Here is a 15,610-nt window from a genome sequence, read left to right on the forward strand (position 1 = left end):
ATGGGCTGGAAAAGTGTGGGCAAACAACGGTGTAAATGGACGAGCCGGAGTCGCTATTTTTGCGAAAGGAGATAAGATCCAAAATGTTAAGGAAATAGTGAAGGATGATGAGGGAAGGGTGATCGGTATTGAATTTATTTACAGGAATGTGCTTTACAAACTTTTGAATATTTATGCATCGAATGAGGACAACAAGCGTGGAATTTTCTTTGATCAACTAAAACCGCATTTGGGAGGGAACATTTGTGTAGTGGGGGATTTTAACTGTGCACTTACGAGGTTGGATATATCAAGCAACAATACATACAAAAGTGATATAAGTAGGAAATCGCTAAATGAGCTTTTTGACTATTTCAACCTGGTAGATCTGTGGAGGGTGCGCAATATGGGAGAAAGGGGCTTTTCCAGACGACAGACGGTTCTGGGGCACTTAAACAGTCCAGGATTGACTTATGTCTATTAGCATCTGGGCTGGAAAAAAAGATTTCAAAATGCTGGTATGAGTTCACAGGGTTTAGCGATCATGCAAGGTTATGGGTGGAGCTGGGGGAGAAAGAGCACAAAGGTGGAGGGTTATGGTGTTTAAATAACAGTGTTTTGCTGGATGGAAAATATAGGGAGAAAGTTGAAAATCTACTGAAAGAAAGAAAAAGAGAACTCGGGGGGGGTTGCATAAATATGGGGGAGTGGTGGGAGGAGGTGAAATTGCACATCAAAAAAGTGACAATAAACTATTGTAAAAATAAAATGGAGAAGGAAAGAAGGACTGAGTATAGTTTAAGAGACCAGATTAATAAAGAGCTGGAAAGGTCGATTGCAGAGGAAAACTTCAACAATCTAAAATATCTCATGCTGAGAAAACAATTAGATGAGCTTGAGAAGAAACGGAGCAGAGGGGCAGCTATCAGATCAAGGATGAAGGATATTTTAGAAGGGGAAAAGAATACAAGTTTCTTTTTAGGGCTTGAAAAAAGACAGCAAAAGAAAGCTCATCTGCAAAACCTGAAAAATGAAGAGGGTAAGACAATGGAGAAGACAGGGGAAATGCTGGAGGTGGCTCATAAACATTTTAAAAAACTTTTTTCAAAGATGGAGGTAAACTCTACAGACCACAGTGTTTTTGAAGGGATAGAAAAAAAATTAGGGGAAGAGGACAGAGCAGACTGTGATAAAAACATAACAGAGGAAGAATTGGAAAGAGCAATAAATGGTTTGAATAAGAACAAAAGTCCAGGGCTGGATGGGTTATCGGGGGAATTTTACATCACCTTTAAACAGGTGATAAAGCCAATTCTCCTGAGAATCTTTCAATGCATGGAGCGGGAGGGGAAAGCATCTGGGGACTTCTTCACGGGGCTAATCCGAGTGGTGTATAAGAATAAGGGTGACAAAGGGGATTTGGGGAATTATAGGCCAATTAGTCTGCTAAATACAGATTATAAAATACTGGCTAAAATCCTGGCAAACAGATTGAAGGAGGTGATAGGCACAGTGGTGAATCCCTGTCAGTGTTATGGTGTGGTAGGGAGAGACATTAGTGACATCATCTTATCGATCCAGGACATCTTTGACAAAATGAATCAGAAGGGAGGGCTGTACATAGGGGTTGATTTAGAGAAGGCGTTTGATAGGGTGGATCATGATTTTTTGTTTAAAACACTGGGAAAGATGGGTTTCGGGGAAGGTTTCACTAAATGGATTAGGTTAATATATAGGAATGCCATCAGTAGGGTGAAAATAAACGGGAGGTTAACTGAGAGCTTCGCTCTGGAGAGGTCAATCAGGCAAGGATGCCCGCTTTCAGCTATGTTATACTCCATAGCGGCAGAACCCTTGTCTGCCCTCATTAGGAGGGACCCAGGGATTTTGGGGATTGAAATGGAAGATAAAACGGACACGAAAATCTACCAGTACGCAGATGACATAAGTATTACGGTTAGGGATGAGAGGAGTGTAGACAGGGTGCTGCAGCATGTAGAGTGCTATGAGAGGGCATCTGGGGCCAAAATCAATGCGGAAAAAACCGAGCTAATGGGCTTTGGTGATGGTTTCGATTGTGTAAATAAATGGAATTTTGTAAAGAGAAATGAAATGGTGAAGGTTTTGGGTGTATACGTAGGTAAGAATCGAGATGCAGCAACAAAACAAACGTGGGGTGAAATAGAGGGAAAAATCAAAATGCGATTGGATTTCTGGTCCGGGAGGAAATTGAATCTAAGGGGTAAAGTGATAGTAACTAACGCCCTCCTCCTGTCCAAGTGTCAGTATGCGCTAAGAGTCTGTGAAATGCCGGACAGGGTAATAGGAAAGCTGAATGACATGATGAGTGCTTTCATCTGGAATAAAAAACAGCATTTGATAGCCAGGAAGGTGCTCATCAATGGGCAGAAGGAGGGCGGTTTGAAATTGGTGGACCTGAAAAGTAAAAAGCTTAGTGCACGGATTCGACTGTTAGGGAAATTTATGGGAAACGCAAAGATTTATGCGTGGCAGAAGTGCCTCGACTCTTGCCTACAGGGGTGGGATAATAGAGGAGTGTTTAATCTATGTAGGGAAACGGAGCAAAGGGAAAGAGCACAGGTTAATGCATTTACAGGGGAAATACTTGAAGCGTGGAATATTTTACTGGGGGATTTAAAGTTTAGATGTGAGACTGCGGAGCAGGTGTTACACCAACCAGTTTTCAGAAATCCGGCAATAAGGTGTCAGGGGAAGGTATTTTCAGGGAGGTACTTGGAGGAACTAGGTTTAAATCAGGTGAAGCACTTTATCCAAAGAGGTGGTGGATTGCTGCAGGAGGAAGTAATCCAGGAGGTCAGGGGAAGATTAGGGAAAGTGAGACCAATAGAGATCAAAAGACTATGCCAGAGAATTTTAGAGGGGTTACCTCGTAGCTGGGTGGCGCTGGTGAAGGGGAGGAGGGCAGAGAAGGCTCTGGAGTTGGTCAGTTTCTCCCTCATCCAAGGAGGGAAAGAGCATGACATACGATCAGTTAACTCCAAGATACTATATAGAGTGTTTTTGGGAAAGGAAAAGAAGAAAGCGGCAGCTGAGGAAGTATGGCTAAGGCAGTTCCATGGGCTTCAGAGGGAGCACATTTGGTCAGATCTAAATGTGAAGTTCATTTCATCAGAGTGCTTTGATACAAATTTCAGGCTCAGACACAATAGAATATTTGTCAATTTGGTGCTAAACCAGATAAATAGACTCAACAGCAAGGTTTGTGATATATGTGAGGTGGAAGTGGAGACATTTAGGCACTTTATTTTTGAATGTAAGGAGTTAAAAGTGTTTTTTGAGAAACTGGACCAATGCTTTCAAAAATGTAGAGTCACAATCACGGAAAAAGGAAAAATGGGAGAGGTTTTTTCTATTTGGGTATAAGGAAAGGAAAGCAGGGGTGAACAAATGGCTTATCAATTACATTCTGAGTTATGCCAAACATGTCATCAGACTTCGGAGAAACTATTCACATTTCGAGGACAAAAAAGTGAACATCTGGAGATTTTTCTGTAACTTTATGAAAAGGAATGTGAGTCTGCTGTGGGATGGTGGGGACAAGAATTTCAAACAAAAGGTGCTGGAAGATAACTGTCTATTTGTGTGTGGAAATCAGGGTGGGGTGCAAATGTCAATAGGTCAAGGGTGAGGGGTGATGGGTGAAGGAAAAAAAAAGAAAAAAAAAAAAGATGTGATGAATGGTGTTATGGATTGTTGGAAATAATTTGATTTGATTTGAAATGACTTGTATTTACTTGTGTAAAATGTATTTGTAAAAATATTTATTTTTTTGATAATAACAGAAAAAAAAAAAAACACGCCTGATCTCGTCTGATCTCGGAAGCTAAGCAGCGTCGGGCCAGGTTCGTACTTGGATGAGAGACCGCCTAGGAATACCCGGTGCCGTAAGCATTTTGGCCCTCTGAGCAGCAGGCCTCACCTGGTCCTCCTCCCTCATGTTTCACTCCCTCTGTCAACACCCAATGTCCCTCGGGAGAATAAAGTTGTATCTTATCTTATCTTATATGAAAGCATACATTCAGAAAATGAGTATGGCACATGGGCATAATATGAGATGATTGAATGCACATGAGAAGTGAAGTACACGAGCCACTGTGTGACGATGATGATGATGATGATGATGATGATGATGATGAAAGTGAGCGTCAGAGATGTTAGTGGTCCCTCTTTATGTTCTATGTGATGATTATCAGTTTCATTAGGAAAGACTTCATTATCCAGAAATGTGTGTTTCTGATGAAGGCATCATGTAAATTGTGATATACATGAACTTGAGTGTAGTCATGTGTACACGGTGACTTGAACTGGGTCTGTCTCACCTATAAAGAGCCTCTGTGTGGCTGCTCTCCTCGTTTATGGCCATACCACTCTGAACACGCCCGATCTCGTCTGATCTGGGAAGCTAAGCAGTGTCGGGCCAGGTTAGTACTTGGATGGGAGACCGCCTGGGAATACCCGGTGCCGTAAGCATTTTGGCCCTCTGAGCAGCAGGCCTCACCTGGTCTTCCTCCCTCATGTTTCACTCCCTCTGTCAACACGCAATTTCCCTCGGGAGAATAAAGTTGTATCTTATCTTATCTGAAATGTTAGTGTTCTTCTGATGAAGGCATCATGTAAATTGTGATATACATGAACTTGAGTGTAGTCATGTGTACACGGTGACTTGAACTGGGTCTGTCTCACCTATAAAGAGCCTCTGTGTGGCTGCTCTCATCGTTTACGGCCATACCACTCTGAACACGCCTGATCTCTTCTGATCTCGGAAGCTAAGCAGCGTCGGGCCAGGTTAGTACTTGGATGGGAGACCGCCTGGGAATACCCGGTGCCGTAAGCATTTTGGCCCTCTGACAAGAGGCCTCACCTGGTCCTCCTCCCTCATGTTTCACTCCCTCTGTCAACACCCAATGTCCCTCGGGAGAATAAAGTTGTATCTTATCTTATCTTATATGAAAGCATACATTAAGAAAATGAGTATGGCACATGGGCATAATATGAGATGATTGAATGCACATGAAGGTGAAGTACACGAGCCACTGTGTGACGATGATGATGATGATGATGATGATGATGATGATGAAAGTGAGCGTCAGAGATGTTAGTGGTCCCTCTTTATGTTCTATGTGATGATTATCAGTTTCATTAGGTAAGACTTCATTATCCAGAAATGTGTGTTTCTGATGAAGGCATCATGTAAATTGTGATATACATGAACTTGAGTGTAGTCATGTGTACACGGTGACTTGAACTGGGTCTGTCTCACCTATAAAGAGCCTCTGTGTGGCTGCTCTCCTCGTTTACGGCCATACCACTCTGAACACGCCCGATCTCGTCTGATCTCGGAAGCTAAGCAGCGTCGGGCCAGGTTAGTACTTGGATGGGAGACCGCCTGGGAATACCCGGTGCAGTAAGCATTTTGGCCCCCTGAGCAGCAGGCCTCACCTGGTCCTCCTCCCTCATGTTTCACTCCCTCTGTGAACACGCAATTTCCCTCGGGAGAATAAAGTTGTATCTTATCTTATCTGAAATGTTAGTGTTTTTCTGATGAAGGCATCATATAAATTGGGATATACATGAACTTGAGTGTAGTCATGCGTACACGGTGACTTGAACTGGGTCTGTCTCACCTATAAAGAGCCTCTGTGTGGCTGCTCTCCTCGTTTACGGCCATACCACTCTGAACATGCCTGATCTCGTCTGATCTCGGAAGCTAAGCAGCGTCGGGCCAGGTTCGTACTTGGATGAGAGACCGCCTAGGAATACCAGGTGCCGTAAGCATTTTGGCCCTCTGAGCAGCAGGCCTCACCTGGTCCTCCTCCCTCATGTTTCACTCCCTCTGTCAACACCCAATGTCCCTCGGGAGAATAAAGTTGTATCTTATCTTATCTTATATGAAAGCATACATTCAGAAAATGAGTATGGCACATGGGCATAATATGAGATGATTGAATGCACATGAGAAGTGAAGTACACGAGCCACTGTGTGACGATGATGATGATGATGATGATGATGATGAAAGTGAGCGTCAGAGATGTTAGTGGTCCCTCTTTATGTTCTATGTGATGATTATCAGTTTCATTAGGTAAGACTTCATTATCCAGAAATGTGTGTTTCTGATGAAGGCATCATGTAAATTGTGATATACATGAACTTGAGTGTAGTCATGTGTACACGGTGACTTGAACTGGGTCTGTCTCACCTATAAAGAGCCTCTGTGTGGCTGCTCTCCTCGTTTACGGCCATACCACTCTGAACACGCCCGATCTCGTCTGATCTGGGAAGCTAAGCAGTGTCGGGCCAGGTTAGTACTTGGATGGGAGACCGCCTGGGAATACCCGGTGCCGTAAGCATTTTGGCCCTCTGAGCAGCAGGCCTCACCTGGTCTTCCTCCCTCATGTTTCACTCCCTCTGTCAACACGCAATTTCCCTCGGGAGAATAAAGTTGTATCTTATCTTATCTGAAATGTTAGTGTTCTTCTGATGAAGGCATCATGTAAATTGTGATATACATGAACTTGAGTGTAGTCATGTGTACACGGTGACTTGAACTGGGTCTGTCTCACCTATAAAGAGCCTCTGTGTGGCTGCTCTCATCGTTTACGGCCATACCACTCTGAACACGCCTGATCTCGTCTGATCTCGGAAGCTAAGCAGCGTCGGGCCAGGTTAGTACTTGGATGGGAGACCGCCTGGGAATACCCGGTGCCGTAAGCATTTTGGCCCTCTGAGCAGCAGGCCTCACCTGGTCCTCCTCCCTCATGTTTCACTCCCTCTGTGAACAACCAATGTCCCTCGGGAGAATAAAGTGGTATCTTATCTTATCTTATATGAAAGCATACATTCAGAAAATGAGTATTGCACATGGGCATAATATGAGATGATTGAATGCACATGGGGAGTGAAGTACAGGAGCCACTGTGTGACGATGATGATGATGATGATGATGATGATGATGAGGATAAAAGTGAGCGTCAGAGATGTAAGTGGTCCCTCTGTATGTTCTATGTGATGATTATCAGTTTCATTAGGTAAGACTTTATTATCCAGAAATGTGTGTTTCTGATGAAGGCATCATGTAAATTGTGATATACATGAACTTGAGTGTAGTCATGTGTACACGGTGACTTGAACTGGGTCTGTCTCACCTATAAAGAGCCTCTGTGTGGCTGCTCTCCTCGTTTACGGCCATACCACTCTGAACACGCCCGATCTCGTCTGATCTCGGAAGCTAATCAGCGTCGGGCCAGGTTAGTACTTGGATGGGAGACCGCCTGGGAATACCCGGTGCCGTAAGCATTTTGGCCCTCTGACCAGCAGGCCTCACCTGGTCCTCCTCCCTCATGTTTCACTCCCTCTGTGAACACGCAATTTCCCTCGGGAGAATAAAGTTGTATCTTATCTTATCTTATATGAAAGCATACATTCAGAAAATGAGTATGGCACATGGGCATAATATGAGATGATTGAATGCACATGAGAAGTGAAGTACACGAGCCACTGTGTGACGATGATGATGATGATGATGATGATGATGATGATGAAAGTGAGCGTCAGAGATGTTAGTGGTCCCTCTTTATGTTCTATGTGATGATTATCAGTTTCATTAGGTAAGACTTCATTATCCAGAAATGTGTGTTTCTGATGAAGTCATCATGTAAATTGTGATATACATGAACTTGAGTGTAGTCATGTGTACACGGTGACTTGAACTGGGTCTGTCTCACCTATAAAGAGCCTCTGTGTGGCTGCTCTCCTCGTTTAAGGCCGTACCACTCTGAACACGCACAATCTCGGATGCTAAGCAGCGTCGGGCCAGGTTAGTACTTGGATGGGAGACCGCCTGGGAATACCCAGTGCCGTAAGCATTTTGGCCCTCTGAGCAGCAGGCCTCACCTGGTCCTCCTCCCTCATGTTTCACTCCCTCTGTCAACACGCAATTTCCCTCGGGAGAATAAAGTTGTATCTTATCTTTTCTGAAATGTTAGTGTTCTTCTGATGAAGGCATCATGTAAATCGTGATATACATGAACTTGAGTGTAGTCATGTGTACACGGTGACTTGAACTGGGTCTGTCTCACCTATAAAGAGCCTCTGTGTGGCTGCTCTCCTCGTTTACGGCCATACCACTCTGAACACGCCCGATCTCGTCTGATCTCGAAAGCTAAGCAGCGTCGGGCCAGGTTAGCACTTGGATGGGAGACCACCTGGGAATACCTGGTGCAGTAAGCATTTTGGCCCTCTGAGCAGCAGGCCTCACCTGGTCCTCCTCCCTCATGTTTCACTCCCTCTGAGAACACGCAATTTCCCTCGGGAGAATAAAGTTGTATCTTATCTTATCAGAAATGTTAGTGTTCTTCTGATGAAGGCATCATGTAAATTGTGATATACATGAACTTGAGTGTAGTCATGTGTACACGGTGACTTGAACTGGGTCTGTCTCACCTATAAAGAGCCTCTGTGTGGCTGCTCTCCTCGTTTACGGCCATACCACTCTGAACACGCCCGGTCTCGTCTGATCTCGGAAGCTAATCAGCGTCGGGCCAGGTTAGTACTTGGATGGGAGACCGCCTGGGAATACCCGGTGCCGTAAGCATTTTGGCCCTCTGAGCAGCAGGCCTCACCTGGTCCTCCTCCCTCATGTTTCACTCCCTCTGTCAACACGCAATTTCCCTCGGGAGAATAAAGTTGTATCTTATCTTATCTGAAATGTTAGTGTTCTTCTGATGAAGGCATCATGTAAATTGTGATATACATGAACTTGAGTGTAGTCATGCGTACACGGTGACTTGAACTGGGTCTGTCTCACCTATAAAGAGCCTCTGTGTGGCTGCTCTCCTCGTTTACGGCCATACCACTCTGAACACGCCTGATCTCGTCTGATCTCGGAAGCTAAGCAGCGTCGGGCCAGGTTAGTACTTGGATGGGAGACCGCCTGGGAATACCCGCTGCCGTAAGCATTTTGGCCCTCTGAGCAGCAGGCCTCACCTGGTCCTCCTCCCTCATGTTTCACTCCCTTTGTCAACAACCAATGTCCCTCGGGAGAATAAAGTTGTATCTTATCTTATCTTATATGAAAGCATACATTCAGAAAATGAGTATTGCACATGGGCATAATATGAGATGATTGAATGCACATGGGGAGTAAAGTACAGGAGCCACTGTGTGACGATGATGATGATGATGATGATGATGATGATGAGGATAAAAGTGAGCGTCAGAGATGTAAGTGGTCCCTCTGTATGTTCTATGTGATGATTATCAGTTTCATTAGGTAAGACTTTATTATCCAGAAATGTGTGTTTCTGATGAAGGCATCATGTAAATTGTGATATACATGAACTTGAGTGTAGTCATGTGTACACGGTGACTTGAACTGGGTCTGTCTCACCTATAAAGAGCCTCTGTGTGGCTGCTCTCCTCGTTTACGGACATACCACTCTGAACACGCCCGATCTCGTCTGATCTCGGAAGCTAATCAGCGTCGGGCCAGGTTAGTACTTGGATGGGAGACAGCCTGGGAATACCCGGTGCAGTAAGCATTTTGGCCCTCTGAGCCGCAGGCCTCACCTGGTCCTCCTCGTTTCACTCCCTCTGTGAACACGCAATTTCCCTCGGGAGAATAAAGTTGTATCTTATCTTATCAGAAATGTTAGTGTTCTTCTGATGAAGGCATCATGTAAATTGTGATATACATGAACTTGAGTGTAGTCATGTGTACACGGTGACTTGAACTGGGTCTGTCTCACCTATAAAGAGCCTCTGTGTGGCTGCTCTCCTCGTTTACGGCCATACCACTCTGAACACGCCCGATCTCGTCTGATCTCGGAAGCTAATCAGCGTCGGGCCAGGTTAGTACTTGGATGGGAGACCGCCTGGGAATACCCGGTGCCGTAAGCATTTTGGCCCTCTGAGCAGCAGGCCTCACCTGGTCCTCCTCCCTCATGTTACACTCCCTCTGTGAACACGCAATTTCCCTCGGGAGAATAAAGTTGTATCTTATCTTATCTGAAATGTTAGTGTTTTTCTGATGAAGGCATCATGTAAATTGGGATATACATGAACTTGAGTGTAGTCATGCGTACACGGTGACTTGAACTGGGTCTGTCTCACCTATAAAGAGCCTCTGTGTGGCTGCTCTCCTCGTTTACGGCCATACCACTCTGAACACGCCCGATCTCTTCTGATCTCGGAAGCTAATCAGCGTCGGGCCAGGTTAGTACTTAGATGGGAGACCGCTTGGGAATACCCGGTGCCGTAAGCATTTTGGCCCTCTGAGCAGCAGGCCTCACCTGGTCCTCCTCCCTCATGTTACACTCCCTCTGTCAACACGCAATTTCCCTCGGGAGAATAAAGTTGTATCTTATCTTATCTTATATGAAAGCATACATTCAGAAAATGAGTATTGCACATGGGCATAATATGAGAAGATTGAATGCACATGAGAAGTGAAGTACACGAGCCACTGTGTGACGATGATGATGATGATGATGATGATGATGATGATGATGATGAAAGTGCGCAGCATCCAGGCAGAAATGCCATCAATGTGTGTAAATTTGGGGCAAATTGGGGAATATTGAAAATTTTCTAAAAATGTTGACCCGGGTCATCAATTTTTGAAACTGGAGAAAACTTTAAAAGCCAATATCTGTGACAAGGAAGGAGATAGAGAGCTAAAATTGCAGACGCAGCATCCAGGCAGAAATGCCATCAATGTGTGTAAATTTGGGGCAAATTGGGGAATATTGAAAATTTTCTAAAAATGTGGTCATCGATTTTTGAAACTGGAGATACTTGAAAAGCCCATATCTGTGACAAGGAAGGAGATAGAGAGCTAAAATTTCAGACGCAGCATCCAGGCAGAAATGCCATCAATGTGTGTAAATTGGGGCAAATTGGGGAATATTGAAAATTTTGGAAAAAAGTTGACACCCGGGTCATCGATTTTTGAAACTGGAGAAAACTTTAAAAGCCCATATCTGTGACAAGGAAGGAGATAGAGAGCTAAAATTTCAGACGCAGCATCCAGACAGAAATGCCATCAATTTGTGTAAATTTGGGGCAAATTGGGGAATATTGAAAATTTTCTAAAAATGTTGACCCGCGGGTCATCGATTCTTGAAACTAGAGAAAACTTGAAAAGCCCATATCTGTGAAAAGGAAGGAGATAGAGGCTTCTGTGTTCTTCTGATGAAGGCATCATGTAAATTGTGATATACATGAACTTGAGTGTAGTCATGTGTACACGGTGACTTGAACTGGGTCTGTCTCACCTATAAAGAGCCTCTGTGTGGCTGCGCTCCTCGTTTACGGCCATACCACTCTGAACACGGAAGTAAGAGGAGGTGTGTGTGAGCTCCAGGCGTGCGTGTATTTTGACTGATCCTGTGCGGCAATTTTGATTTTGAGTTTAAACTGTGGCGTTTCTTTAAGCCCAGATTTTTCGTTTCTTTGATAGCTCGGTTTTTGGAGCCACCCCCAGCAGTTTTGACTGTCTGGGGGACACTTTAAGTTATTTGTTTGTTTGGTTTGTGTTTTCCTGATGGAAAATAGTTTATACTGTGCTCCAAGTATGGTGAGAACCAGAGGAAAGGGAGCCAGAGTCGCTGCACCGGGCCCGGACCGGACGGCCGAGGCAAACGAGCCGATGGTGAAAGACGATCGGGCGTACAGGACCGTGGACGGTCAGAATATGACGGGAGAAATAGAGGACACACGTGCGGTGACAGCTCCTGACGTAGCCGAAAATGCGGAAGGAGGAAGAGGGCAGGAGAGAGAAATCATCAGAGAGGAAGAGATACGGATTATTAAGGATAAAGCTGAAGAGTTTCAGCAAAATTTAACGCTCGCGCTGGAGCTGATTGGAGAAGATAAAGTGACCGCAATGGAGCTGATCCAGGCAATACAAGACACTTGTGGGAAAATCATCGCCTGCCGGTACACGGGCAGAAATAAATATGAGATCACAATGAATCACCCGAAGGGGAAAGAAAGACTATTGGACGGCATAAAAATTGGACAGACCGCGATCATGTCCAAGGAGTTATGTAATGATGAGCTGGTGGTCTCGTTTCTGGGGCTGCCGGCGTATATCACGGACAGCGTCATTCTGGGCAAGCTGAACAGCTGGGGAGTGAGTGCAGTATCCCCGATCATCAGGAGAATGTGGCCGGGAACTAGAATTGCTGACGGAACAAGATACGTGAAAGTTAAATTCACGGAGACGGTCCAATCACTTCCATATTCGACCAAGTTTGAGACGGCTTTTGGAGCAGAGTTCTTCAGAGTTTTGCACGACAAACAGGTGAAAGTGTGCAGACAGTGCATACAGACTGGTCATATCCTGAGGGACTGTCCAGATTTCCTTTGTAGAAAATGTGGAGAGCAGGGGCACTATGCAAGGGAGTGCATGGGCAGAGGGAACAAATGCCAGAGCTGCAAAAAGGAGAGCAGCAGATGTGTTTGTGAGGACGTTGATCATGCTCCAGGGACGGGAGGAAAGCAACGTGAGGAGCAGGAAGAATCGAGAGAGAATATCTCTGAGAGGGAGGAGACCGAGAAGGATCGTGCGGAGGGGGAAGCGGAGAAAGGAAGAGACATACTGGAGTCGGACGGAGAGCAAGGAATGGAGGTGAGAGGATCGACAGCTGAGGTGCCGGGACATGGAGACGCAGCAGAGGGGCAGAGTGTGGATACATCGGAGAGAAAGGAGAGGAAGGTGAAAATTGTTCAACTTCAGCGGCCCCCAGAATCAGACTCAGAGATATGCTTGACGGGGTCTCAAGAGTCGGGGAACTCGGAGTCTGATATGGACCTCGGAAACAGCCAGGAGCTGGGGAAGAGAAGACTGCAATGGATGCTGAAGACAAGGGGATCAAAAAGAGGAAAAAGTAAGACGTGAACTGTAGCATAAAGATGATGGGCCTGATTTATCTCTATGTATTTACAATGTTAAAAATACTATCGCAAAACACAAACGGCTTAAGATGTATTAACAAGATGAGAGATGTTTTAAGGGTGGATACTTTTGACATCCTCTGTGTACAAGAGACTAGGTGGACAAGGGAGTGGAGAAGCTATCTGAGGGATACATGGGCTGGAAAAGTGTGGGCAAACAACGGTGTAAATGGACGAGCCGGAGTCGCTATTTTTGCGAAAGGAGATAAGATCCAAAATGTTAAGGAAATAGTGAAGGATGATGAGGGAAGGGTGATCGGTATTGAATTTATTTACAGGAATGTGCTTTACAAACTTTTGAATATTTATGCATCGAATGAGGACAACAAGCGTGGAATTTTCTTTGATCAACTAAAACCGCATTTGGGAGGGAACATTTGTGTAGTGGGGGATTTTAACTGTGCACTTACGAGGTTGGATATATCAAGCAACAATACATACAAAAGTGATATAAGTAGGAAATCGCTAAATGAGCTTTTTGACTATTTCAACCTGGTAGATCTGTGGAGGGTGCGCAATATGGGAGAAAGGGGCTTTTCCAGACGACAGACGGTTCTGGGGAAACTTAAACAGTCCAGGATTGACTTATGTCTATTAGCATCTGGGCTGGAAAAAAAGATTTCAAAATGCTGGTATGAGTTCACAGGGTTTAGCGATCATGCAAGGTTATGGGTGGAGCTGGGGGAGAAAGAGCACAAAGGTGGAGGGTTATGGTGTTTAAATAACAGTGTTTTGCTGGATGGAAAATATAGGGAGAAAGTTGAAAATCTACTGAAAGAAAGAAAAAGAGAACTCGGGGGGGGTTGCATAAATATGGGGGAGTGGTGGGAGGAGGTGAAATTGCACATCAAAAAAGTGACAATAAACTATTGTAAAAATAAAATGGAGAAGGAAAGAAGGACTGAGTATAGTTTAAGAGACCAGATTAATAAAGAGCTGGAAAGGTCGATTGCAGAGGAAAACTTCAACAATCTAAAATATCTCATGCTGAGAAAACAATTAGATGAGCTTGAGAAGAAACGGAGCAGAGGGGCAGCTATCAGATCAAGGATGAAGGATATTTTAGAAGGGGAAAAGAATAAAGTTGTATCTTATCTTATCTTATATGAAAGCATACATTCAGAAAATGAGTATTGCACATGGGCATAATATGAGATTATTGAATGCACATGAGGAGTGAAGTACACGAGCCACTGTGTGACGATGATGATGATGATGATGATGATGATGATGATGATGATGAAAGTGAGCGTCGGAGATGTTAGTGGTCCCTCTTTATGTTCTATGTGATGATTATCAGTTTCATTAGGTAAGACTTCATTATCCAGAAATGTGTGTTTCTGATGAAGGCATCATGTTAATTGTGATATACATGAACCTGAGTGTAGTCATGTGTACACGGTGACTTGAACTGGGTCTGTCTCACCTATAAAGAGCCTCTGTGTGGCTGCTCTCCCTGTTTACGGCCATACCACTCTGAACACGCCCGACCTCGTCTGATCTCGGAAGCTAATCAGCGTCGGGCCAGGTTAGTACTTGGATGGGAGACCGCCTGGGAATACCCGGTGCCGTAAGCATTTTGGCCCTCTGAGCAGCAAGCCTCACCTGGTCCTCCTCCCTCATGTTTCACTCCCTCTGTCAACACGCATTCCCTCGGGAGAATAAAGTTGTATCTTATCTAATCTGAAATGTTAGTGTTCTTCTGATGAAGGCATCATGTAAATTGTGATATTGTAGTGCCGAAGGACGGGAGTCGGAGGCGGCGTATTGAGTTTTAACGTACACTTTATCGACATGCGGATTCAATCGTCTCGTACCATCAATACAGCAAAACAACAACAACCCGCGGACCGGAAGTCCGTGCCCTTTTAACCACCGTGGGGAACACACCTACCCACACCATAGTCCGAGGGGGAATTATGTATAATCACCACACAAGCCCCCCCAGAATTCACCCACAGTCAAAACCCCAGCGCCGAGGAGGGACAACAATCCGGCCCCGACGAGAGACGACGGCAGGGGCCGAGGTAGGAACGAGGGCAGCAGATGGGGCAGCGGCAGCCCCCGGGGCAGGAAGTCCCCCGCCAGGGGCCAGGGGGCGAGGCAAAGGGGGGCGGCCCCGGCGCGGGGGCTGAGCCAACTCCAAGGGTCTGGAAACATCGACGTGAGCAGGCTTGACCCTATTGACCGAAACCTTCTCCGGCCGGCCGCCAACGTCCACCACCAGGCTTTTGTCTCCGTGTCGCAAAACCCTGAACGGGCCGTCGTAAGGGGGGCGTAGGGGACCACGGTGTGCGTCGTGGCGGACGAACACAAAATCCGCCGAACCCAGGCCGGGGGGCACACGGAAAGCAGGGATGCCATGCTGCGAAGTAGGGATAGGGGTAAATGTCTCAGCGGCCTCCAACAGGGAGGAGCGTTGCCTTGCCGCAGACCAGGGGACCGTGGCGTCCGGTAAGAAATCCCCAGGAACGCGGAGAGCCTGGCCGTAAACGAGCTCCGCCGACGAGGACTGTAGGTCCTCCTTCGGGGCACACCTGAGGCCGAGCATCACCCACGGAAGCCTGTCCACCCAGTTACCGTCCTTCAAACTGGCTCGCAGGGCCGCCTTCATGGATCGACGGAAGCGTTCAC

The 15,610-nt window shown here is 45.7% G+C and overlaps 12 non-coding genes and 2 pseudogenes across 12 annotated transcripts; all 14 read left to right on the forward strand.

Moving 5' to 3' along the window:
- Positions 1-4,372: 4,372 nt before the first annotated feature.
- LOC142999779 (5S ribosomal RNA) lies at positions 4,373-4,491 on the forward strand. The gene has a single exon (XR_012963451.1). It is a non-coding gene; the product is annotated as a 5S ribosomal RNA (ribosomal RNA).
- A 245-nt stretch (positions 4,492-4,736) lies between these two features.
- On the forward strand, positions 4,737-4,855 carry LOC142999683 (5S ribosomal RNA). Its single transcript, XR_012963359.1, has one exon. It is a non-coding gene; the product is annotated as a 5S ribosomal RNA (ribosomal RNA).
- A 458-nt stretch (positions 4,856-5,313) lies between these two features.
- LOC142999708 (5S ribosomal RNA) lies at positions 5,314-5,432 on the forward strand. Its single transcript, XR_012963382.1, has one exon. It is a non-coding gene; the product is annotated as a 5S ribosomal RNA (ribosomal RNA).
- A 245-nt stretch (positions 5,433-5,677) lies between these two features.
- Positions 5,678-5,796, forward strand: LOC142999900 (5S ribosomal RNA; annotated as a pseudogene).
- Positions 5,797-6,250: 454 nt separating this feature from the next.
- LOC142999740 (5S ribosomal RNA) lies at positions 6,251-6,369 on the forward strand. Its single transcript, XR_012963414.1, has one exon. It is a non-coding gene; the product is annotated as a 5S ribosomal RNA (ribosomal RNA).
- A 245-nt stretch (positions 6,370-6,614) lies between these two features.
- LOC142999905 (5S ribosomal RNA) lies at positions 6,615-6,733 on the forward strand. Its single transcript, XR_012963561.1, has one exon. It is a non-coding gene; the product is annotated as a 5S ribosomal RNA (ribosomal RNA).
- A 463-nt stretch (positions 6,734-7,196) lies between these two features.
- LOC142999996 (5S ribosomal RNA) lies at positions 7,197-7,315 on the forward strand. The gene has a single exon (XR_012963589.1). It is a non-coding gene; the product is annotated as a 5S ribosomal RNA (ribosomal RNA).
- An 814-nt stretch (positions 7,316-8,129) lies between these two features.
- LOC142999878 (5S ribosomal RNA) lies at positions 8,130-8,248 on the forward strand. The gene has a single exon (XR_012963548.1). It is a non-coding gene; the product is annotated as a 5S ribosomal RNA (ribosomal RNA).
- A 245-nt stretch (positions 8,249-8,493) lies between these two features.
- LOC142999720 (5S ribosomal RNA) lies at positions 8,494-8,612 on the forward strand. Its single transcript, XR_012963394.1, has one exon. It is a non-coding gene; the product is annotated as a 5S ribosomal RNA (ribosomal RNA).
- Positions 8,613-8,857: 245 nt separating this feature from the next.
- Positions 8,858-8,976, forward strand: LOC142999811 (5S ribosomal RNA). The gene has a single exon (XR_012963482.1). It is a non-coding gene; the product is annotated as a 5S ribosomal RNA (ribosomal RNA).
- A 463-nt stretch (positions 8,977-9,439) lies between these two features.
- Positions 9,440-9,558, forward strand: LOC142999941 (5S ribosomal RNA; annotated as a pseudogene).
- A 239-nt stretch (positions 9,559-9,797) lies between these two features.
- Positions 9,798-9,916, forward strand: LOC142999658 (5S ribosomal RNA). Its single transcript, XR_012963336.1, has one exon. It is a non-coding gene; the product is annotated as a 5S ribosomal RNA (ribosomal RNA).
- A 245-nt stretch (positions 9,917-10,161) lies between these two features.
- Positions 10,162-10,280, forward strand: LOC142999755 (5S ribosomal RNA). The gene has a single exon (XR_012963428.1). It is a non-coding gene; the product is annotated as a 5S ribosomal RNA (ribosomal RNA).
- A 4,154-nt stretch (positions 10,281-14,434) lies between these two features.
- On the forward strand, positions 14,435-14,553 carry LOC142999764 (5S ribosomal RNA). Its single transcript, XR_012963437.1, has one exon. It is a non-coding gene; the product is annotated as a 5S ribosomal RNA (ribosomal RNA).
- Positions 14,554-15,610: the final 1,057 nt, after the last annotated feature.

The sequence above is a fragment of the Genypterus blacodes genome, unplaced genomic scaffold, assembly GCF_046128005.1.
Source record: "Genypterus blacodes isolate CSIRO-AG114 ecotype Tasmania unplaced genomic scaffold, CSIRO-AGI_Gbla_v1 ptg000044l_1, whole genome shotgun sequence".
Lineage (NCBI taxonomy): Eukaryota > Metazoa > Chordata > Actinopteri > Ophidiiformes > Ophidiidae > Genypterus > Genypterus blacodes.